The sequence below is a fragment of the Triticum aestivum genome, chromosome 3A (genome assembly GCF_018294505.1).
Source record: "Triticum aestivum cultivar Chinese Spring chromosome 3A, IWGSC CS RefSeq v2.1, whole genome shotgun sequence".
NCBI lineage: Eukaryota > Viridiplantae > Streptophyta > Magnoliopsida > Poales > Poaceae > Triticum > Triticum aestivum.
In genome coordinates, this window is record NC_057800.1 from 189,585,515 (window position 1) to 189,609,879 (window position 24,365).

A 24,365-nucleotide genomic window follows, 5' to 3' on the forward strand; every position below is an offset into this window, starting at 1 on the left:
AGGTCTCCTTCGCCTTGTCGAGGGTGCGCCGGGCTTCCGCCCACTTCTCGCACTTGTCAATGCGCTTGTAAACATGAAGGTACTTGAATTCGGCGTTGATGTTGCTCTGCCAGTACAGGGCGAACATGCGCAGCAACTGCGCGGAGGAACAAACAATTGGCAGGCATACACGGCGAAGAGAGGCGGGAGAGACCGGCATGGCATACCTGATCTTCAACGCCGGCGCCACTCTCCGGACGAGCCGCGACCTCCTCGATGACCCCATGCCATTTGTTGCACGCCCCCTGGATACGCCCCCAATGGTTCGCCATCGCCTTCAAGCCGCGCTGCATGTAGACGCCTTTGAAGTAGGGGTCGACGAGCTTGCGCTCGTCGAACTCGGCCTTGATGCGGTCCCAGTACGTGTCGATGCTCTGGTTCGTGCCGGTGGTCGGGTCGAGGCAGGCGACTTTCCATGCTTCGGCGAGGCATTCCTCCTCCTTGGACGCCCACTTGATGCGCGGCTCGCCTGACCTAGCCGCCCGCTTCTTCTTCTTGCGCCCCTTCGCCGGAACAGGCGCCGACTCCTCCTCCTCCTCCTCCTCCTCGTCGTCCTCCTCCTCCTGCTCCTGCTCCTCCTGCTCGTCCTTGCCGTAGACATAGCCGAGCTCGCCGTCCATGCCACCACTAAGATCCACCGTCTCGTCCTGGTGACAAACCCGCGAGACACGACGGCCGCGGCCGAACCTGCGGCGATGATGTCGTCCATGTCGCCCTCGGTCTCGTCCGTGTCGCCGAGGTGCGAGAAGGGCAGCGCGCAACGGCGTAGATGGGGCGTCGGGGAGGACGCGTAGGCGGGCGGCGAGTAATTGTATGGAGGGTACTGCACGCCGGCGAAGGCGGGCGAGGGCGTGCGCTGGGCCGGGTGTCCTGGGGAAAGGTGATGTTTGGGTTGAACCCACCGTGCGTGTCCCCGTCGGCTAGCTCAGCGAGGGCGATCCCCATGGCTGCGGCGACGGAGAGCCGACGCTTTGCTGGCCCCAGGGAGCGTACTGGGCATGACTGCCGGGTCGATTCATCATCCCCGCGCGAGTCGCCTCGGCCTCGGCTTGATCCGCCGAAGCGGCAGCCGCAGCCGCGCGCGCCGCGTTGTCACAGGCCTTCTTGGCGATGGCCCTGTTGCGCCGGTCGGTGGTGACATCCTCCCATCGCTGAATTTCCGCCCTCCACTCGGCGTTTGTCATGCCCGGTGGCTTGAACGGCGGCGCCCTTGGCTTCCTCTGCTTCGGCTGGGCGACGGAGGCGGTTGCCGCCGCGCGGGGGGCGCCGTACTTCTTCGGTGGCATGATGGCCGGCTGGGAGGCGAGCGGGAGGGAGATTGGCGGGAGGAAAGGAGAAAATGAGAGGGAAGTGGGGGAAAAGCGGGAAGAAACGACAGGAATATGCGCTGGACTCACCGATAGGGCTGACCCACGCGCCCTTTTTCGCTTGTGCCGGCACCCCAGGCGCCCCCAGGGCGCCGGGTTCTACATGGGTCCGCCGACACCAGTTTCGGCCCGAGCCGGCGAAAAACGGGCTTCCGGGGGGCGACTGGGCCCGTTTTTTCGGCGCCGACGCGGCAAAAATGCCTGGGGAGGGCCTGTTGGGGGCGCGGCTGAAGATGCTCTTATGTCGGCGCGGACAGAAAAGTCGGCCCAACGCGCCGATCAAAACGAACGCGCGTCCGCGTTCGTCCGCGTGCCGATCCATTCCCGGCCCATTTTTTCACCGGATTTGCGTCGGCGCGAACACAAGACATACGCACGCGCTCATCCTCTCTCCTCTCCGGGCCCGCTGGTCGGTGGTACATTGGCCTCTCTATATCCAACAACACACCCTTGCCCGCCTGCTTCGTCGCCGACGCCGCCGACCATTTTTTCCGATAGAAAAAGGATACATATATAGCTCTAGCGTACACGGATTAAAGAAAAGATCAACTACTCGTCGCTTTCCGACTCCGACTCGGTAATGTCCTTCTCCGATGTCTGAATGTAGGCGTCAGCATACCGCTCGTCCTTGAAGTCCCACCCCGACGTTTCTCGTAGTTTCAGTTTTAATTGAGCGGCCTGCTTCCGCGCACACTTGTCCTCCCGATAGGCGGCTCGCTCCGTCCTCCTCGCCTCCCTCTTCGTCCTCCATTGCTTGTAGAACTGGCACTCGTCGATGATGTCCTGCGGGAAGCGTTCGCGCCACAGCACCATGGCTTCCACGTCCATCTCGGCGATGGCGAGGCGACGCTGCCGCCTCCGGTGGACACGATGATCCTCGTCGGTGAGAAGCCGCGGGAGAGGCGCGAGATCCTGCGCCCGCTGGCTCGACACGTCGAGGAAATTCATCTTCCGACGAGGCCTCAGGAGGCACCACGCCGCCACGTCGTGCGCACGGGCCGCCTACTCTGCGGTGTCGAAGGTGCCGAGGATGAGGCGTTTCTCACCAAACTAGATCTCGGAGGAGAAGGCGCCGGAGCGACGCTCGCGGACTCCGTGAAAATCCGAAGCGCCCAGGCGGCGCACCGACATGGTGGCGCAGAGGCGGCGAGGCTAGTGAGAGGGGGCGAGACGAGTGGGCAGCAGACAGAGTGTGGAGGGAGCGCCTTCTTATAACGAGCGTCGGTCGCGGCGTGCCAAAACCAGTGCGCGCTAGGCCGATTCCCCCCTCCTCCGACGAACCTTCCCCGCGCGCTGGAGCGCCAAAACCAGGGCGACGACATGGCCGCTGGCATGATCTAAGCGCGCGCAGTCATGAAATGGATCGACACGTTGGACGCACTACTGACCCAAATCTAAAAGAGGGCGGATGCCGGACGGGCGGCCGATCCAAACGAATAAAAAGTGAACAAAAGCGCCGTCCGTTTAGTCGGCCCGTTGGAGTTGCTCTTACAGTACTGCTTGTTCATTTTCTCTATCATAATTCCAGTACTGCTTGTTCATTTTCTCTCTTTCTATTTGCAAAAGGTCTCCTTGCATCAAATCTGATTTAAGTTATTCTTTTGCTCTTTTTTTGTAAGATCTCATTGCTGCGACTTTATTTTTGCTAATGACGCCTCCCTAATCTCATGTTATATCCACGACAACAATAGTGGTATCATCATGTGGACGAGACTAACCATCGTGTAAAGCCGAAGAAGCTAGATGACCCAACCTAATCAACGTCCCAACCAAATTTCAAAACTTTACTTGCCAAAAGCAAGACGTAACAACCTACTGCGTCAGAAATAAATGAAGAAGATAGAATATACATTAAATATGTCAAGAGCATCCAAAGAAAAAAAAACTTGCCACTACATGAAGACGACCTCTCAAGAGATCCTGGGAGCCTCAACGACATGATGTCACCCCTTTGCCAACTTGGTGATGCACGAGCCTCGAAGTTAGTGTGTTGCCCACGTCGGAGCTCGGAGCCATGACCCCACATCTTCTTTGTGTTGCAATTATCCTTTAAAGTTCTCATGCCACCCATTTGTGAGACATGGCATCACCTTGAGCTGAGAGATGTGACGTCCCGCCTTCATCAGTTTGGTATTGCACCAGTCCTCGGAATTACCACATCACCTGCTCAAAGGTCATGATATTTCTTTACGAAAAAGGATACATGAACACTCCAAAAAAATCAAAGAGTCATTTATCATTATTGCGTGAATAGTTATTCTAGTGGAGCCCCGCTTAGTATTTACGTCACAAATTATCAAAGTCAAGTCAAATCAACGCAAGTATAAGCGACTAATCACGATTAATAAGTCAAATGAGAAGAGAGGTAAAGAACAAGTCAATAGAATAAAAATGTCCCGGCATAAAGAAGTCCATTAGTTGGAAGTTAGGTGAGCTAGTCTATCATGTACTATGCACCACTCCTACCTAATCAGTCGAAGAGTACCCATCCAACCTACTACCACAAGGGTAGCCTTATTCATTTGCCAAGCAAGCCTAACCTTAATTGACCCCATGTGTATGTACCCTTATTCACTCTCACTTGAATACAACCAAGGGGAGAGCGCTAGATATCGAAGATTCACTCGAGAAGCCCGAGGAGTCTCGAATGACTTGGCTCGATGTCAAGGAATAGAAGTTTGGAGTTGGCCTCGAGGATTTGCGTATGATTGTCACTGACTAAGCCTCCCTCAATTCCTTCCTGATACAGAACCAAGTGACGTTGTGCTGAGACAACTGGGCCCATTCAAGAAAATATCAAAGTCTAATGTATGACAACCTTCGCTATAAGGCTATTGTGCACCCTACTAATCATTGTTCTGGCTACATTACTAGCGACAAATAGTGTCGCCGCCCATGGGAGAGACCAACCATCACATAAAGTCAGAGAATCTAGATGGCCCGCCTAATCAAGTGTCGACCAAATTTCGAATTTCACTTACCAAAAGCAAGATGTATCAACCAAAAACACCGGTAATAAATTGAAGAAGGTAAGATCAACATCGAACATGTCAAGAGCATCAAAGATATACACGTGTGGGTACATGAACATGACGAACTTATGATGAGATCCTGGGAGTAGTGACATCACCCTCGCTTTCACCGCCTTGTGTTGGTGTTTGATAACCCACAAGTATAGGGGATCACAATAATTTTTGAGGGTAGAGTATTCAACCCAAATTTATTGATTCGACACAAGGGGAGCCAAATAATATTCTCAAGTATTAGCAGCTGAGTTGCCAATTCAACCACACCTAAAAGACTTAATATCCGCAGCAAAGTATTTAGTAGCAAAGTAGTATGAAAGTAACGGTAACGGTGACAAAAGTAACAATAACAATTTTGTAGCAATCGTAACAGTGGTAATGGAAAAGTAACTGAGCAAGGATCAATATGTGAAAAGCTCGTAGGCAATGGATCAATGATGGATAATTATGTCGGATGACATTCATCATGCAACAGTTATAACATAGGGTGACGCAGAACTAGCTCCAGCTCATTAATATAATATAGGCATGTATTCTGAATATAGTCATACATGCTTATGGAAAAGAACTTGCATGGCATCTTTTGTCCTACCCTCCCGTGGCAGCGGGGTCCTATTGGAAACTAAGGGACATTAAGGCCTCCTTTTAATAGAGTACCAGACCAAAGCATTAGCACTTAGTGAATACATGAACTCCTCAAACTAAGGTCATCACCGGGAGTGGTCCCGACTATTGTCACTCCGGGGTTGCCGGATCATAACACGTAGTAGGTGACTATAACTTGCAATATCGGATCAAGAACACAAATATATTCATGAAAACATAAAGGGTTCAGATCTGAAATCATGGCACTCGGGCCCTAATGACAAGCATTAAGCATAGCAAAGTCATAGCAACATCAATCTTAGAACATAGTGGATACCAGGGATCAAACCCTAACAAAACTAACTCGATTACATGGTCAATATCACCCAACCCATCACCGTCCAGTAAGCCTATGATGGAATTACTCACGCATGGCGATGAGCATCATGAAATTGTTGATGGAGGATGGTTGATGATGACGATGGCGACGTATTCCCCTCTTCAGATCCCCGAACGGACTCCAGTGCCCTCCCAAGGAAGAACAGGGCTTGGCGGCAGCTCCGTATCATAAAATGCAATGAATCATTTTCTCTAAAAAATTTCTCCCCGAAAGTGAATATATGGAGTTAGAGTTGAGGCCGGTGGAGGTCCAGGGGCCCCACAAGGTCGAAGGGTGCACCCCCACCCTTGTGGCTAGGGTGTGGGCCCACTGCTTCTAATTCTTTCGCCAATATTTTTTTAATTCCAAAACTTGGCTCCGTGAAGTTTCAAGTCATTCTGAGAACTTTTTATTCTGCACAAAAATAACACCATGGCAATTCTGCTGAAAACAGCGTCTGTCCAGGTTAGTTCCATTCAAATCATGCATGTTAGAGTCCAAAACAAGGGCAAAAGAGTTTGGAAAAGTAGATACGACGGAGACGCATCAACTCTGGATGAAAGAGTCTGCTGAAAACGCTAACTGAAGCCGATCGATGCTGCCTCTGGATGAACAGTGAGCGTTGCTGGAGGGTTTGGATGAACAGTTCCCGGTGGGGGTGGATGAACAGGACCCCGTGGTGTTGCCTCTGGATGAACAGGACCCCGATCGATCGAGCCGGTTGGGGCTGGATGAACAGGACCCCGTGGAGGGCTGGATGAACAGGACCACCCCGTGGAGGGCCGGATGAACAATAGACGATGGAGGGCTGGATGAACAGTAGACCGTGGAGGGGTGGTTGAACAGGAGCCCGTGGAGAGGGATGGTTGAACAGTAGTCGGTGGAGTAGCGCGCGGTGGAGGCTGGATGAACATGAGCCCGTGGATGAACAATCGCAGGTGGAGGCTGGAGGAGGTCAACGGTGGATGAACAGTAGCCCGTGGAGGCTAGAGGGGGTCGGCGGTGGAGATGAATATTATCTCGCGGAGTCCCGTTTTGCGGTACGCCACACGCTCCCGATGAACAGGACCCCCGTTTCGACAGTAGCGCTCCAACACAAGTCCGTTTCCTTCATTTTGCGGTACGCCACACCCCTCCCGATCAACAGGACCCCGTTTCGACCGTAGGAGGTCCGTTTCCTCCGTTTTGCGGTACGCCAAACCCCTCCTGATGAACAGGATCCTGTTTCGAACATGGCCGGTCAAACACAAGGCCGTTTCCTCCGTTCTGCGGTACGCCAAGCCTCGTTTCCATCGGCTATTCCGTCCAAGCCCCCCCCGATGAACACGACGTCGCATTCCATTCTGACCCACCCGGTTGGATTCCCATGAACACAACGACGACGCAGTTTCTCCGTTCCGACCCAGCCTTGTATACGAGCCCTGGCCGTACGTATGTGCGAGTAGGCGTTCGAGACCCCGTCCGTATGTACGTACGTGGCTGTATTTTCTTTCTTGCACACTGGCCGCTGTACGTACGTGTACATGCTACGTGCGCGCCTCTACTACGACACGTGCACGCCTCTACATCGACCACTATGTACGTACACGTTCGCGACCAGAATGACAACGCTACGTACACTTCAACTAGATGGGTCCCGACTGTCAGGCACTTCCTTGCGTGCAAAGATGTAGCTGGTCGGCCCCAGCAGTCAGGGGGGCGAATCATTTTTTTTCGGATGCACTTCCTTGCGTGCGAAGATGTAACTGGTGGGTCCCAACAGTCAGGGGGAAATGTTTTTTTCGTGAAATACGATGGCCCATCCGGTGGGTCCCCGCTGTCAGGTGGAGGAATAATTATTTTGCGCGCGATAAGAAGGCACTTCCTTGCTGCGGCCGTGGACCAGCTGCCAGCCTCTCCACGTACAGTCCACGTCCGATGGAAGCCATTTCTTGACCATGTTGACCACGTCACACCGAGAGCACCAGGGCGGTGGATGATGGCGAGGCCTAGGAAGGGGACGACGTGGAGCCAGGGAAGACGCGACAGTGGATGCCCACGCGTAGAGGATTATGAGGGTTCACTGGTTCACTGCGGTGTGAGGTTGTCGTCGCCGCAGAATAACAGGGGGTGTGGGTGAGTAGAGGGATGGCCTGGCCAGCAGTGGGAGTAGTAGGGGACGGTGAGGCCTCCGCTCCATCGCAGCCGACCACGGGAGGAAGGAGCACGAGGCACGACCGGCGCTGGTTTGGGCGGCTGGAGCAAGAAGACCAGAGGTTGAAGAAGCACTATGGGCGTTGGATGGACATCGTATGGTCACTGGAGCTAGAATCGTGCATATTGACTAAGTTGACAAAGCCCTCCGCCCCCGTCAACTTAGTAGGCTCATAAGTCAGCCTGCCACTATATTGGGTCCCAGCTAGCAGGGGGAGTATTCATTTTTTTTGTGTGTAATAAGGAGGCACTTCCTTGCGTGCGAAGATGTAGCTGGTGGGTCCCAGCAGTCAGGGGGGAGTGCTTTTTTGCGAAATACGGTGGCCCGTCCGGTGGGTCCCTGCTGTTAGGCGGAGGAATAATTATTTTGCGCGTAATAAGGAGGCATTTCCTTGCGGCCGCCGTGGACCCAACTGTCAGCCTCTCCACGTACAATACTCTTTCGATGGTAGTCGTTCCTTGACCACGTTGACCACGCCGTGCCGAGAGCACCAGGGCGGTGGACGACGGGGAGGCCTAGGAAGGGGACGACACGGAGCCAGGGAAGACGCGACAGTGGAAGCCTGCACGGAGAGGAGTACGAGGGTTCACTGGTTCGGCTGTGGTATGAGGCTGCCGTCGCTGCAGAATAACAGGGGGTATGGGTGAGTGAAGGGTTGGCCTGGCCAACAGTGGGAGTAGTAGGGGGCGGTGAGGCCTCCACGGCAGCACAGCCGACCACGGGAGGCAGAAGCAGGCGGCACGCCCGGTGATGCTTTGGGCGGCTGGAGTAAGAAGACCAGAGGTTGAAGAAGCACTACGGCCGCTGGATGGACATCGTACGATCACTGCAGCTAGAATCGTTTATATTGACTAAGTTGACAAAGCCCTTGGTACGCGTAAACTTAGTAGGCCCACAGGTCAGCCTCCGAAACAGTGCGCCCCAGATGTCAGGGGGAGGAACCATTTTTTGGGCGGCCGAAGTTAGAATATCCGAGATTGAAGAAGAAGCACGACATCCGTTGGATAGATATCCAATGGCCACTGCTACTAGAACCATGTGTTGACTATAAGAAGTTGACAAAGCCTTGCATACGCGTCAACTTATTTTTTTAGGGACGCGTCAACTTAGTAGGCCCACAAGTGTGTGGCAGAGAACTTATAGTCCATTTGCGATTTGTAAGAATGTACATTCCATTTTTGAATTCTAATGGAATTTACTACAACCCATTTACAGTTTGTTAAAAGTACAGCCCATTTTCTAGCTAGGACAATGATTAATAATTTCAACCAACCGTTCAAGATTTATTAAAAAAAACCAATCGTTCAAGACAGAATTCAATAAAATTTCCCACATTTTGATGGGATCCGAAATATTTTTATCCCAAAATTTCTAGTCAGATTAAATATAAATTTGTATTACGTAAAAATCCAACAAAACATTGCGCGTGCAATAATTAAAAATTAAGATTTTCAAAATCCATAAATAATATTTTATAAACTAATTTCGTGTTTGGTGCATTTTTCTATAGTTACTGCCCAATTTTTATAATTACATCTAATTTATTATTTTTAAAGCCCATTTTCCTGTTAAGCCTAATGCATCCCTCCTAGGAAAGATTGCAGCCCAGCGGGGCGGAGAATAACAAGTTGACCTTGCCTGGGTATTCCTCAAAAAAACGTATAGCTGGGCTAGCAATTTTCATCTTGAAAAAAATTAATATCTGGGCTGGATATCTGTCCTGGGCTAGACGGCCCACAGCCCGCCCAGTTAATACCCTGCTCTCCTCTGAACAACAATGAAAACATCGCCAAGAAAAACTCTGCAGTGCTCACGCCTCAAAAACACAAATACTGCTCGAACTTCTTGGTCCCAGCTGTCGGCCGCACCTTGTGCATTTCTCTCGTTTATATTGACTATATAGGTTGACAATGATGTGGGACCGTGATGTCAGGAAACCAGGAGGAAGCAAAAAAATATAGTTGTACATAATAAGGAGGCACTTGCGTACGTACGGCTATGACCTAGTGGGTCCCTACTATCATCCAGTCAAAATAAAGTCATCTCCTGAATCCTCATGTTCATTGACCATGTTAACAATGCTTGGCGCCACGGCGAGCGCAACAACTCGAAGGACGATGGAGGGGGCCTCGCGGGCCCTACGGATGGTCTGATACAGCGCCCGCTGCTCATTCAGGAAGCCAGGATCATCAGACACCTATGAGCACCTTCGAGAGACTGAGACATCATGAAACGGTAAGGTCGCGCTTGGGAGCTCTGGTTTATTTCACACCTGTATTAAGATACAAGTGTAATTTACTCGTCATCAAAAACAACGCGTAAAATACAAGCGTAATGAAACCGAGGGCCCGAGGTCTGTAAGTAAAACCGGCGGGTTACACGTGTAATTTGAGAGACCAGTGTATATTTTACTAGTCAAAATTGACCAACCAAGCGCTTCGCCCAAGACCATCTACTTTTCTTTACGAGCGTCAGTTTTACAAGCGCTTTTGGTTAAAAACGACGATCCAATCACGGCCTAAGATGATGAGTTGGTCGAAAGATCATATGGTTTCACGTCTAACCTACCCGACTTGCCGTATAGGCTATGAATGAAACATAAGACGATGAACTTCTTAAGCACAGAAACAACAGAAGAGGATGATCTTCTTAACAAGCAAATCACTAGCATTAGATCGACATGCAAAACAATACGAAGCATTATTCTCAAGAGGCACGGTGAACAGCTCATGATGCCGCATGCCACAACATTCCAAGCTCAACTTTGCAATCAAACACAAGGCCTGGCATTACATAGACAATATTCAGAACAAACTCTTAAAATATCTTACATAAGTCAACATTCATGTGACTATGCATCTCAGCAGAGTAAATATTTACTTCTGAACTGAAGACATGAATAAGAAAAAATGATCGACGTTGCTCACAGCAAAGGGCGTCCCACCCCAAAATATCAAATGCATGTCTTTTGGCTAACATCAATGAGCAAAAATTGACAAGGTTTTCCAATTCCAATATATTAAACTAATGTCAACTTTGACAAGCTTTTCCCATTCAAAATATGTAATGCCTATGATTGTGGAACGGGCAGGGTTTGTCATCAGTTTGTCATCTGATAGTCCGGTGGCTCAAGGTGACGACGAATGATTAGAAAACCATTCGATGTATTGTGCATGATGAAGTATTATGGAGGATGTCGGTGTCAAAACTAGCGGATCTCGGGTAGGGGGTCCCGAACTATGCGTCTAAGGCGGATGGTAACAGGAGGCAGGGGACACGATGTTTACCCAGGTTCGGGCCCTCTTGATGGAGGTAATACCCTACGTCCTGCTTGATTGTTCTTGATGATATGAGTATTACAAGAGTTGATCTACCACGAGATCGTAGAGGCTAAACCCTAGAAGCTAGCCTATGGTATGATTGTATATTGTCCTACGGACTAAACCCTCCGGTTTATATAGACACCGGAGGGGGTAGGGTTACACAGAGTTGGTTACAAGGGAGGAGATCTACATATCCGTATTGCCTAGCTTGCCTTCCACGCCAAGGAGACTCCCATCCGGACATGGGACAAAGTCTTCAATCTTGTATCTTCATAGTCCAATAGTCCAGCCAAAGGATATAGTCCGGCTGTCCGGAGACCCCCTAATCCAGGACTCCCTCAGTAGCCCCCGAACCAGGCTTCAATGACGATGAGTCCAGCGCATAGATTGTTTTCGGCATTGCAAGGCGGGTTCTTCTCCAAATTCTGAATATCTGCTAAGTAGTGTCCGGCTCCCCATAAATGTTGCACTTCTTGGCTTCTGCGCCCAATAAGGGCTATCTTCCACGTGTCGAGCGAATGCGAGGAGCCAGGGCGTTTTTACATTCGCCCCCCTAGCCATGTAAATAAATCGTCTATTAAAGGGATGGGGATTCTTAGATCCAATCCACACCATCCTCCCACGACGAGAATCCATCGGAGCGCGCTCGGAAAAATCCATTCCATCATGGTCGGCTGCTACCTCTTGAGCACTACATTGGTTTTCCCCGAAGAGGAAGGGATGATGCAGCAAAGTAGCGTAAGTATTTCCCTCAGTTTTTGAGAACCAAGGTATCAATCCAGTAGGAGGCTACGCACGAGTCCCTCGTACATGCACAAAACAAATAAATCCTTGCAACCAACACAAATAGGGGTTGTCAATCCCTATAAGGCCACTTACGAGAGTGAGATCTGATAGATATGATAAAATAATATTTTTGGTATTTTTATGATAAAGATGCAAAGTAAAATAAAGGCAAAGTAAATAGCAAAGGAAATAACTAAGTAGTAGGAGATCAATATGATAAAGATAGACCCGGGGCCATAGGTTTCACTAGTGGCTTCTCTCAAGAGCATAAGTTTTCTACGGTGGGTGAACAAATTACTGTTGAGCAATTGACAGAATTGAGCATAGTTATGAGAATATATAGGTATGATCATGTATATAGGCATCACGTCCGAGACAAGTAGACCGACTCCTGCCTGCATCTACTACTATTACTCCACTCATCGACCGCTATCCAGCATGCATCTAGAGTAATAAGTTAAAAATAGAGTAACGCCTTAAGCAAGATGACATGATGTAGATGGATAGACTCATGCAATATGAAGAAAACCCCATCTTGTTATACTCGATGGCAACAATACAATACGTGCCTTGCTGCCCTTACTGTCACTGGGAAAGGACACCGCAAGATTGAACCCAAAGCTAAGCACTTCTCCCATTACAAGAAATATCAATCTAGTAGGCCAAACCAAACTGATAATTCAAAGAGACTTGCAAAGATAACCAATCATACATAAAAGAATTCAGAGAAGATTCAAATATTATTCATAGATAGACTTGATCATAAACCCACAATTCATCGTTCTCAACAAACACACCGCAAAAAGAAGATTACATCGAATAGTTCTCCACAAGAGAGGGGGAGAACATTGTATTGAGATCCAAAAAGAGAGAAGAAGCCATCTAGCTACTAACTATGGACCCGTAGGTCTGAGGTAAACTACTCACACTTCATCGGAGGGGCTATGGTGTTGATGTAGAAGCCCTCCGTGATCGATGCCCCCTTCGACGGAGCTCCGAAACAGGCCCCAAGATGGGATCTTGTGGATACAGAAAGTTGCGGCGGTGGAATTAGGGTTTTGGATCCGTATCTGATCGTTTGGGGGTACGTGGATATATATAGGAGGAAGGAGTACGTCAGTGGAGCAACAGGGGGCCCACGAGGGTGGAGGGCGCGCCTGGTGGGGGTGGGCGCACCCCCCTACCTCGTGGCCTCCTGTTTCCTTTCTTGACGTAGGGTCCAAGTCTCCCGGGTCTTGTTCGTTGAGAAAATCACGTTCCCGAAGGTTTCATTCCGCTTGGACTCCGTTTGATATTCCTTTTCTTCGAAACCCTAAAATAGGCAAAAAACAGCAATTCTGGGCTGGGCCTCTGGTTAATAGGTTAGTCCCAAAAATAATATAAAAGTGGATAATAAAGCCCAATAATGTCAAAAATAGTAGATAATATAGCATGGAGCAATCAAAAATTATAGATACATTGGAGACGTATCAAGCATCCCCAAGCTTAATTCCTGCTCGTCCTCGAGTAGGTAAATGATAAAAACAGAATTTTTGATGCGGAGTGCTACTTGGCATAATTTTAATGTAATTCTTCTTAATTGTGGTCTGAATATTCAGATCCGAAAGATTCAAGACAAAAGTTTAATATTGACATAAAAACAATAATACTTCAAGCATACTAACAAAGCAATTATGTCTTCTCAAAATAACATGGCTAAAGAAAGTTATCCCTACAAAATCATATAGTCTGGCTATGCTCTATCTTCACCACACAAAATATTTAAATCATGCACAACCCCGATGACAAGCCAAGCAATTGTTTCATACTTTTGACATTCTCAAAACCTTTTCAATTTTCACGCAATACATGAGCATGAGCCATGGACATAGCACTATAGGTGGAATAGAGTGGTGGTTGTGGAGAAGACAAAAAGGGGAAGATAGTCTCACATCAACTAGGCTTATCAATGGGCTATGGAGATGCCCATCAATAGATATCAATGTGAGTGAGTAGGGATTGCCATGCAACGGATGCACTAGAGCTATAAGTATATGAAAGCTCAAAAAGAAACTAAGTGGGTGTGCATCCAACTTGCTTGCTCATAAAGACCTAGGGCATTTTGAGGAAGCCCATCATTGGAATATACAAGCCAAATTTTATAATGAAAGATTCCCACTAGTATATGAAAGTGATAACATGAGAGACTCTCTACTATGAAGATCATGGTGCTACTTTGAAGCACAAGTGTGGTAAAAGGATAGTAACATTGTCCCTTCTCTCTTTTTCTCTCTTTTTATAATTTGGGCCTTTCCCTTTTTTATGACCTCTTTTCTTCTTCTTTTTTCGTCCGGAGTCTCATCCCGAGTTGTGGGGGAATCATAGTCTGCATCATCCTTTCCTCACTGGGACAATGCTCTAATAATGATGATCATCACACTTTTATTTTTCTTACAACTCAACAATTACAACTCGATACTTAGAACAAAATATGACTCTATATGAATGCCTCCGGAGGTGTACCGGGATATGCAATGACTCATGAGTGACATGTATGAAAGAATTATGAATGGTGGCTTTGCCACAAATACGATGTCGACTACATGATCATGCTAAGCAATATGACAATGATGGAATGTGTCATAATAAATGGAATGGTGGAAAGTTGCATGGCAATATATCTCGGAATGGCTATGGAAATGCCATAATAGGTAGGTATGGTGGCTGTTTTGAGGAAGTTATATGGTGGGTGTATGATATCGGCAAAAGGTGCGCGGTATTAGAGAGGCTAGCAAAGGTGGAAGGGTGAGAGTGCGTATAATCCATGGACTCAACATTAGTCATAAAGAACTCATATACTTATTGCAAAAATCTACAAGTTATCAAAGCAAAGTATTACGCGCATGCTCCTAGGGGGATAGATTGGTAGGAAAAGACCATTGCTCGTCCCCGACCGCCACTCATAAGGAAGGCAATCAAAAAATAAATCATGCTCCGACTCCATCACATAACGGTTCACGATACGTGCATGCTACGGGAATCACAAGCTTCAACACAACTATTTCTCAAATTCACAACTACTCAACTAGCATGACTTTAATATCACCATCTCCATATCTCAAAACAATTATCAAGTATAAAACTTATCATAGTATTCAACACACTCATAAGAGAATTTTTATTATTAATCTTGTGTACCAAGCATATTAGGATTTAAGCAAATTACCATGCTATTTAAGACTCTCAAAATAATCTAAGTGAAGCATGAGAGATGAATAGTTTCTATAAAACAAATCCACCACTGTGCTCTAAAAGATATAAGTGAAGCAACAACAACAACAACAAAGCCTTTAGTCCCAAACAAGTTGGGTAGTCTAGAGGTGAAACCCATAAGATCTTGCAACCAACTCATGGCTCTGGCACATGGATAGCAAGCTTCCACTCACCCCTGTCCATAGCTAGCTCTTTGGTGATACTCCAATCCTTCAGGTCTCTCTTAACATACTCCTCCCATGTCAAATTCGGTCTACCCCGCCCTCTCTTGACATTCTCCGCACGCTTTAGCCGTCCGCTATGCACTGGAGCTTCTGGAGGCCTGCGCTGAATATGCCCAAACCATCTCAGACGATGTTGGACAAGCTTCTCCTCAATTGGTGCTACCCCAACTCTATCTCGTATATCATCATTCCGGACTCGATCCTTCCTCGTGTGGCCACACATCCATCTCAACATACGCATCTCCGCCACACCTAACTGTTGAACATGTCGCCTTTTAGTCGGCCAACACTCCGCGCCATACAACATTGCGGGTCGAATTGCCGTCCTGTAGAACTTGCCTTTTAGCTTTTGTGGCACTCTCTTGTCACAGAGAATGCCAGAAGCTTGGCGCCACTTCATCCATCCGGCTTTGATTTGATGGTTCACATCTTCATCAATACTCCCATCCTCCTGCAACATTGACCCCAAATACCGAAAGGTGTCCTTCCGAGGTACCACCTGGCCATCAAGGCTAACCTCCTCCTCCTCACACCTAGTAGTACTGAAACTGCACATCATGTACTCGGTTTTAGTTCTACTAAGCCTAAACCCTTTCGATTCCAAGGTTTGTCTCCATAACTCTAACTTCCTATTTACCCCCGTCCGACTATCGTCAACTAGCACCACATCATCCGCAAAGAGCATACACCATGGGATATCTCCTTGTATATCCCTTGTGACCTCATCCATCACCAATGCAAAAAGATAAGGGCTCAAAGCTGACCCCTGATGCAGTCCTATCTTAATCGGGAAGTCATCGGTGTCGACATCACTTGTTCGAACACTTGTCACAACATTATCGTACATGTCCTTGATGAGGGTAATGTACTTTGCTGGGACTTTGTGTTTCTCCAAGGCCCACCACATGACATTCCGCGGTATCTTATCATAGGCCTTCTCCAAGTCAATGAACACCATATGCAAGTCCTTCTTTTGCTCCCTATATCTCTCCATAAGTTGTCGTACCAAGAAAATAGCTTCCATGGTCGACCTCCCAGGCATGAAACCAAACTGATTTTTGGTCACGCTTGTCATTCTTCTTAAGCGGTGCTCAATGACTCTCTCCCATAGCTTCATTGTATGGCTCATCAGCTTAATTCCACGGTAATTAGTACAACTCTGAACATCCCCCTTGTTCTTGAAGATTGGTACTAATATACTCCGTCTCCATTCTTCTGGCATCTTGTTTGCCCGAAAAATGAGGTTGAAAAGTTTGGTTAGCCATACTATTGCTATGTCCCCGAGACCTTTCCACACCTCAATGGGGATACAATTAGGGCCCATCGCCTTGCCTCCTTTCATCCTTTTTAAAGCCTCCTTCACCTCAGACTCCCGGATTCGCCACATAAAATGCATGCTGGTCTCATCAAAGGAGTCGTCTAGTTCAATGGTAGAACTCTCATTCTCCCCATTGAACAGCTTGTCGAAGTACTCCCGCCATCTATGCTTAATCTCCTCGTCCTTCACCAAGAGTTGGCCTGCTCCGTCCTTGATGCATTTGACTTGGCCAATGTCCCTCGTCTTCCTCTCTCGGATCTTGGCCATCTTATAGATGTCCCTTTCACCTTCCTTCGCGCCTAACCATTGGTAGAGGTCCTCATATGCCCGACCCCTTGCTTCACCAACAGCTCGCTTTGCGGCCTTCTTCGCCATCTTGTACTTCTCTATGTTGTCTGCACTCCTATCCAGGTATAGGCGTCTGAAGCAATCTTTCTTCTCTTTAATCGCCTTCTGGACGTCATCATTCCACCACTAGGTATTCTTATCTTCGCTTCTCCTTCCCCTGGACTCTCCAAACTCCTCCGAGGCCACCTTACGAATGCAAGTCGCCATCTTCATCCACACATTGTCCGCATCCCCTCCTTCCTCCCAAGGGCCCTCCTTAATGACCCTCTCCTTGAACACCTGAGCTACCTCCCCCTTGAGCTTCCACCACTTCATTCTAGCGACTTTGGCACGCTTATCCCGCTGGACACGAATCCGAAAGCGGAAGTTAGCAACCACCAGCTTATGCTGGGGTACAACACTCTCTCCAGGTATCACCTTACAGCCTAGGCACGCACGCCTATCTTCTCTTCTCGAGAGGATGAAATCAATCTGGCTAGAGTGTTGGCCACTACTAAAAGTCACCAGATGTGATTCTCTCTTTCTAAAGAGGGTGTTAGCTACAATCATGTTGTAGGCTAGAGCAAAGCTTAAGACATCTTCTCCTTCTTGATTCCTGATGCCATGGCCAAAGCCCCCATGCGCCCCTTCAAAACCTGTGTTAGATGTACCCACGTGGCCATTGAGGTCTCCTCCTATGAAGAGCTTCTCACCAATCGGTACACTCCTAACCATGTCTTCTAGGCCTTCCCAGAACTCCCTCTTGGTGTTCTCATTGTGGCCTACTTGTGGGGCATACGCGCTGATAACATTGAGAACCAAGTCCTCAACTACCAGCTTGACCAAGATAATCCGGTCCCCACGTCTCTTGACATCTACCACTCCATACTTGAGGCTCTTGTTGACCAAGATGCCTACGCCATTTCTGTTTGCAGTCGTCCCCGTGTACCACAGCTTGAAGCCGGTATCCTCCACCTCCTTCGCCTTCTGTCCTCTCCATTTGGTTTCTTGGACGCAAAGGATATCAACACCTCTCCTCACCGCTGCATCAACTAGCTCCCAAAGCTTCCCTGTCAGAGACCCTACGTTCCAGCTACTTAAGCGAATCCTCCTAGGCTCGGCTAGCTTCCTTACCCTTCACACCCGTCGAGTTAAATGCGAAGACCCTTGCTCATTTTCCACTACACCTGGGCGCCGATGTAGCGCGCCACTAAGGATGCGACGACCCGATCCTTGCTCACTTGCCACCGTATCCGAATTAAGATACGGCGCGCCACTTGGGGGGTGACGGCCCGGCCCTTGCCCACTTTCCACCACACCCGGGTTCCGATGTGGCGCGTCGCTGAGAGGGTTACGCCCCAACGAAAATCTTTTGGGTTTCATCTCCATAAGAGTGGCTGAGTTTTTACATTGGCTCGCCAAGCCTATCACAACCCTCCTCCTTTACCCGGGCTTGGGACCGGCTATGTTGAGACAACATAGGCGGAGTTATATAAGTGAAGCACTAGAGCAAAATTATATAACTCAAAAGATATAAGCGAAGCACATAGAGTATTGTAACAAATTCCAAATCATGTATGGCTCTCTCGAAAGGTGTGTACAGCAAGGATGATTGTGGTAAACTAACAAGCAAAGACTCAAATAATACAAGACGCTCCAAGCAAAACACATATCATGTGGCGAATAAAAATATAGCTCCAAGTAAAGTTACCAATAGAAGTAGACGAAAGAGGGGATGCCTTCCGGGGCATCCCCAAGCTTTGGCTTTTAGGTGTCCTTAGATTATCTTCTCTTGCCACTCCTTGTTCCATAATCCATCAAATCTTTACCCAAAACTTGAAAACTTTACAACACAAAACTTAAAGTAGAAAATCTCGTGAGCTCCATTAGCGAAAGAAAATAAAAGACCACTTCAAGGTACTGTAATGAACTCATTCTTTATTTATATTGGTGTTATACCTACTGTATTCTAACTTCTCTATGGTTTATAAACTATTTTACTAGCCATAGATTCATCAAAATAAGCAAACAACACACGAAAAACAGAATCTGTCAAAAACAGAACAGTCTGTAGTAATCTGTAGCTAGCGCAAGATCTGGAACCCCAAAAATTCTAAAATAAATTGCTGGACGTGGGTAATTTATCTATTAATAATCTGCAAAATGAATTAACTAAATATCACTCTCCAAATAAAAATGGCAGTAGTTCTCGTGAGCGCTAAAGTTTTTGTTTTTTACAGCAAGTTCAACAAGACTTTCCCCAAGTCTTCCCAACGGTTCTACTTGGCACAAACACTAATTAAACACAAAAAAACACAACCAAAACAGAGGCTAGATAAATTATTTATTGAATAACAGCAAGGAAAAATATTGGGTTGTCTCCCAACAAGCGTTGTTCTTTTAAAGCCTTATAGCTAGGCATTGATAATTTTAATGATGCTCACATGAAAGACAAGAATTGAAGCACAAAGAGAGCATCATAAAACATGTGAAAAACACATCTAAGTCTGACATACTTCCTATGCATAGGCATCTTATAGGCAAACAAATTATCAAGGCAAGCAAAAACTAGCATATGCAAGGAAGCGGAATGAAACAATAGCAATCTCAACATAACGAGAGGTAATTTAGTAACATGAAAATTTCTACCACTATATTTTACTATCTCATAATAATTACATGTAGGATCATAAGAAAATTCAACAAAATAGCTATCACATAAAATATTTTCAACACGATCCACATGCATGCAAAGTTGATACTCTTCCAAAATAGTGGGATTAACATTAACTAAGGTCATGACTTCTCCAAACCCACTTTTATCAATATTGCAAACATTATTATCAATCTCATATTCATCATGGGGCTTAAATAAATTTTCAAGATCAAAAGAAGAATCACCCCAATCATGATCGTTGCAACAAGTAGTAGACATAGCAAAACTAGCATCCCCAAGCTTAGGGTTTTGCATATTATGAGCACAATTGACATTAATAGAATTTATACTATCATCATTGCAATCATGCTTTTTATTCAAAGATCTACCGTGAATTGCTTCATAAAGTAATTCATCACACTTTTCAGATTCACGAATTTCAAGCAAAACCTCATAAATATAATCTAGTGCACAAAACTCACTAGCAATTGGTTCATCACAATTGGATCTCTTAAAAAGATTAGCAAGTGGACGAGGATCCATAGATCTTAGGTTCTCTGTTTAGAAATAAATAAACAACTATTCCAACCATACGAGCAAACAAGAAACGGGCAAAAAGAGGCAAATAGAGAAAGAGAGGGAGGATAGAGAGAGAGGGCGAATAAAACGGCAAGGGTGAAGTGGGGGAGAGGAAAATAAGAGGCAAATGGCAAATAATGTAATGCGGGAGATAAGGGTATGTGATGGGTACTTGGTATGTTGACTTTTGCGTAGGCCTCCCCGACAACGGTGCCAGAAATCCTTCTTGCTACCTCTTGAGCACTGCGTTGGTTTTCCCCGAAGAGGAAGGGATGATGCAGCAAAGTAGCGTAAGTATTTCCCTCAGTTTTTGAGAACCAAGGTATCAATCCAGTAGGAGGCTACGCGTGAGTCCCTCGTACCTGCACAAAACAAATAAATCCTCGCAACCAACGCAAATAGGGGTTGTCAATCCCTATAAGGCCACTTACGAGAGTGAGATCTGATAGATATGATAAAATAATATTTTTGGTATTTTTATGATAAAGATGCAAAGTAAAATAAAGGCAAAGTAAATAGCAAAGGAAATAACTAAGTAGTAGGAGATCAATATGATAAAGATAGACCCAAGGGCCATAGGTTTCACTAGTGGCTTCTCTCAAGAGCATAAGTTTTCTACGATGGTTGAACAAATTACTGTTGAGCAATTGACAGAATTGAGCATAGTTATGAGAATATCTAGGTATGATCATGTATATAGGCATCATGTCCGAGACAAGTAGACTGACTCCTGCCTGCATCTAGTACTATTACTCCACTCATCGACCGCTATCCAGCATGCATCTAGAGTATTAAGTTAAAAACAGAGTAACGCCTTAAGCAAGATGACATGATGTAGAGGGATAGACTCATGCAATATGAAGAAAACCCCATCTTGTTATCCTCAATGGCAACAATACAATACGTGCCTTGCTGCCCTTACTGTCATCAGGAAAGGACACCGCAAGATTGAACCCAAAGCTAAGCACTTCTCCCATTGCAAGAAAGATCAATCTAATAGGCCAAACCAAATATATAGGAGGAAGGAGTACGTCAGTGGAGCAACAGGGGGTCCACGAGGGGCGAGGGCACGCCTGGTGGGGGTGGGCGCGCCCCCCTACCTCGTGGCCTCATGTTTCCTTTCTTGACGTAGGGTCCAAGTCGCCCGGGTCTTGTTAGTTGAGAAAATCATGTTCTCGAAGGTTTCATTCCGTTTGTTCTTCGAAACCCTAAAACAGGCAAAAACAGCAATTCTGGGCTGGGCCTCTCGTTAATAGGTTAGTCCCAAAAATAATATAAAAGTGGATAATAAAGCCCAATAATGTCCAAAACAGTAGATAATATAGCATGGAGCAATCAAAAATTATAGATACATTGGAGACATATCAAGCATCCCCAAGCTTAATTCCTGCTCGTCCTTGAGTAGGTGAATGATAAAAACAGAATTTTTGATGCGGAGTGCTACTTGGCATGATTTTAATGCAATTCTTCTTAATTGTGGTATGAATATTCAGATCCGAAAGATTCAAGACAAAAGTTTAATATTGACATAAAAACAATAATACTTCAAGCATACTAACAAAGCAATTATGTCTTCTCAAAATAACATGGCTAAAGAAAGTTATCCCTACAAAATCATATAGTCTGGCTATGCTCTATCTTCACCACACAAAATATTTAAATCATGCACAACCCCGATAACAAGCCAAGCAATTGTTTCATACTTTTGACCTTCTCAAAACTTTTTCAATTTTCACGCAATACATGAGCATGAGCCATGGACATAACACTATAGGTGGAATAGAGTGGTGGTTGTGGAGAAGACAAAAAGGGGAAGATAGTCTCACATCAACTAGGCGTATCAACGGGCTATGGAGATGCCCATCAATAGATATCAATGTGAGTGAGTAGGGATTGCCATGCAACGGATGCACTAGAGCTATATGTATATGAAAGCTCAAAAAGAAACTAAGTGGGTGTGCATCCAACTTGCTTGCTCATGAAGACCTAGTGCATTTTGAGGAATCCCATCATTGGAATATACAAGCCATCGCAACTCCTCCTCCCGCTCCTGTAGCCCTAAGCCCGGTAATTGGGAAAAGTGTTCCGTCCCGCACAGCCAATTAGTAGAGTTGCAGACCCAGGGATTTCTCCCTCTAGCTTATATGGTCCCCGTCCGAGCCGGGCTCGCCACCTATAATGGCGGGGAGCAAGCGGAGAGCTTCCCCAATCCCTCCAAGGGGGAGCGGGTATGCCTTGTCCCTTACTTACTAAGGGGACTTGGATTTCCAATCCATCAATTCCTCCGCGGGCTCCTGGAGTTTTACAGCCTCCAGTTGCATAATTTCACCCCTGCTTCCATATTACACATCACCGGTTATGTTGCCCTTTGTGAGATGTTTCTGGGCTGCGAGGCTCATGTCGAGCTGTGGAAGAGGCTATTCTGCCTTGTGCCCCGTACACAGGAGGGGTCACTTTATCAAGTGGGCGGAACCGAAATATGGTGCATCGCCGAGACCGGATACCTGTCCGGCACCCCGAAGAAGACGTCCGAAGACTGGCCTTCGGAGTGGTTTTACATGGAGGACGTCCCCCTTCTAGACCCTGTTCGGAGGGGTCTTCCCGAGTTCAACAATGCTCCTCTGAAGAAACGCCGAAGTTGGCGCACACGGAGCCCCCAGGAGGAAGACAACGGAGAAGTCCTTTACCTGATGGACCGGATTAAAGTGTCGGCTCAATCAGGATTGACAGTAATCGAGGTTATGTCAATATGCATAATGCGGGGGGTGCAACCGCTTCAATATCGAGGGCACCCCCTATGGCGTTTTAACGGGGAAGATGATGCCACCCGCTGCGGGTGTAAGGGACCGGACTCCGCTGCTGCTCTAGCAAAAATTCTGTCCGAGTTGTTCAAGGGAGAGGAAGAGGAGTTCATCCGTATGAAGCCGCGGGATGGAGTCTTCATGTACAACCCTCCAAGCTGGGTGAGCTATCACTCTTTACTCCCAACCTTCCCGCATTCTTCATCGTAAATACTCACCTTGCCGTTTCACGGCAGGAACTATGAAAAGCTGTAAGGGAGGTCAACAACCCACCTCCACAACCGGAGGACCCTGACCGGGCCCTCGATCCCGGACTCGAAGAGGATCTGGACATATTTATGGAGCTGATAAATAGGAAATTCTATCAATTGAGCTGCGATGACTCCATGGTGGCCATAACGGCCGACTATCCTGGACTACTCCCTGCATCGCATGTAAGAAAAAACCGGAGTCCCAACTTCCAAGAAATATTCCCTTTTATGCACTTCACCTACTGTACACATATGAAGTTTTACAGGGAAGGCCTTCGGGATGCCGTGCCGAACCCATAGTGACTCGCCAACAAGGGGCACCGAAGCCGGGTAGGCCAAAAAGGAAGGCGGTTAGGACGGAGACGCCGGCGCAGAGGTATGACACAAAACCTCGCTCCGTGGTTGTCGTCTTTCTTAAAATATAATGACGTCCACATTTCCTAGTAGAAAAAACGCTCGCCGGACTATATCCGGAGAGGCTGCCGATCACGCTTCCACTAGTCGGACTCCAGGGCCGGACATAGAGGCAGAAGCTAACACGGGGCGGACGCCGGATGCTCCTCCTACAGAGGATGCAGGCAGACTATCCGCTACAAATTTCGAAGTGGAGAGCGCCATGAATCACAGGCGTCGCCGGGCCGTACTCCGTGACGCTTGTTTCTCCCAAGAGGCGTTCGATGCCTTCAACTCAGGAGACGCGTACATCCGTGCTGCTCAAAATGGTCTTGCCAGAGCCACAGACCAGTATGTAAAGGATATATGGGTAGGAAAATCTGACGATTATACATATCAGAAGCCCCTGAGACTTGAAACAGTTGACACAACTGATTTAAGGATCATTATTTGTGCAGGTTCTTATAGAGAAGAATTCCCAATTGTCTCAAGAGCTGGAAGAGTGCAAGGCCCAGATAGGGGCCGCTGTTGCCGCGTTGAAGGAGTCCGAGAAGGGCCCCTCTGGTAACACTTGTTTCCATTGCAAATAATACAGGTACCAGGTAGTATACGACATGCATGCAAATCTAACAATAGATGTTGCAGATGACTCCGGAGTGAATCCGGAGGCCGTGGCAGTGAATGTGGCGCGTGCTGATCGACAACTAAATGCTGGCGAGCGCGTGCTTACATGAGTCAGGCAGGAGAAAAATAATCTTCAAGACGCCAATATCCGGCTGGGCATGGAACTGAAAGATGTCCAAGCCCAGCTTGCAGACTCCGCGAAGGAGAATAAGCGGCTTCGGCAAAACATTTTTAGTAAGTT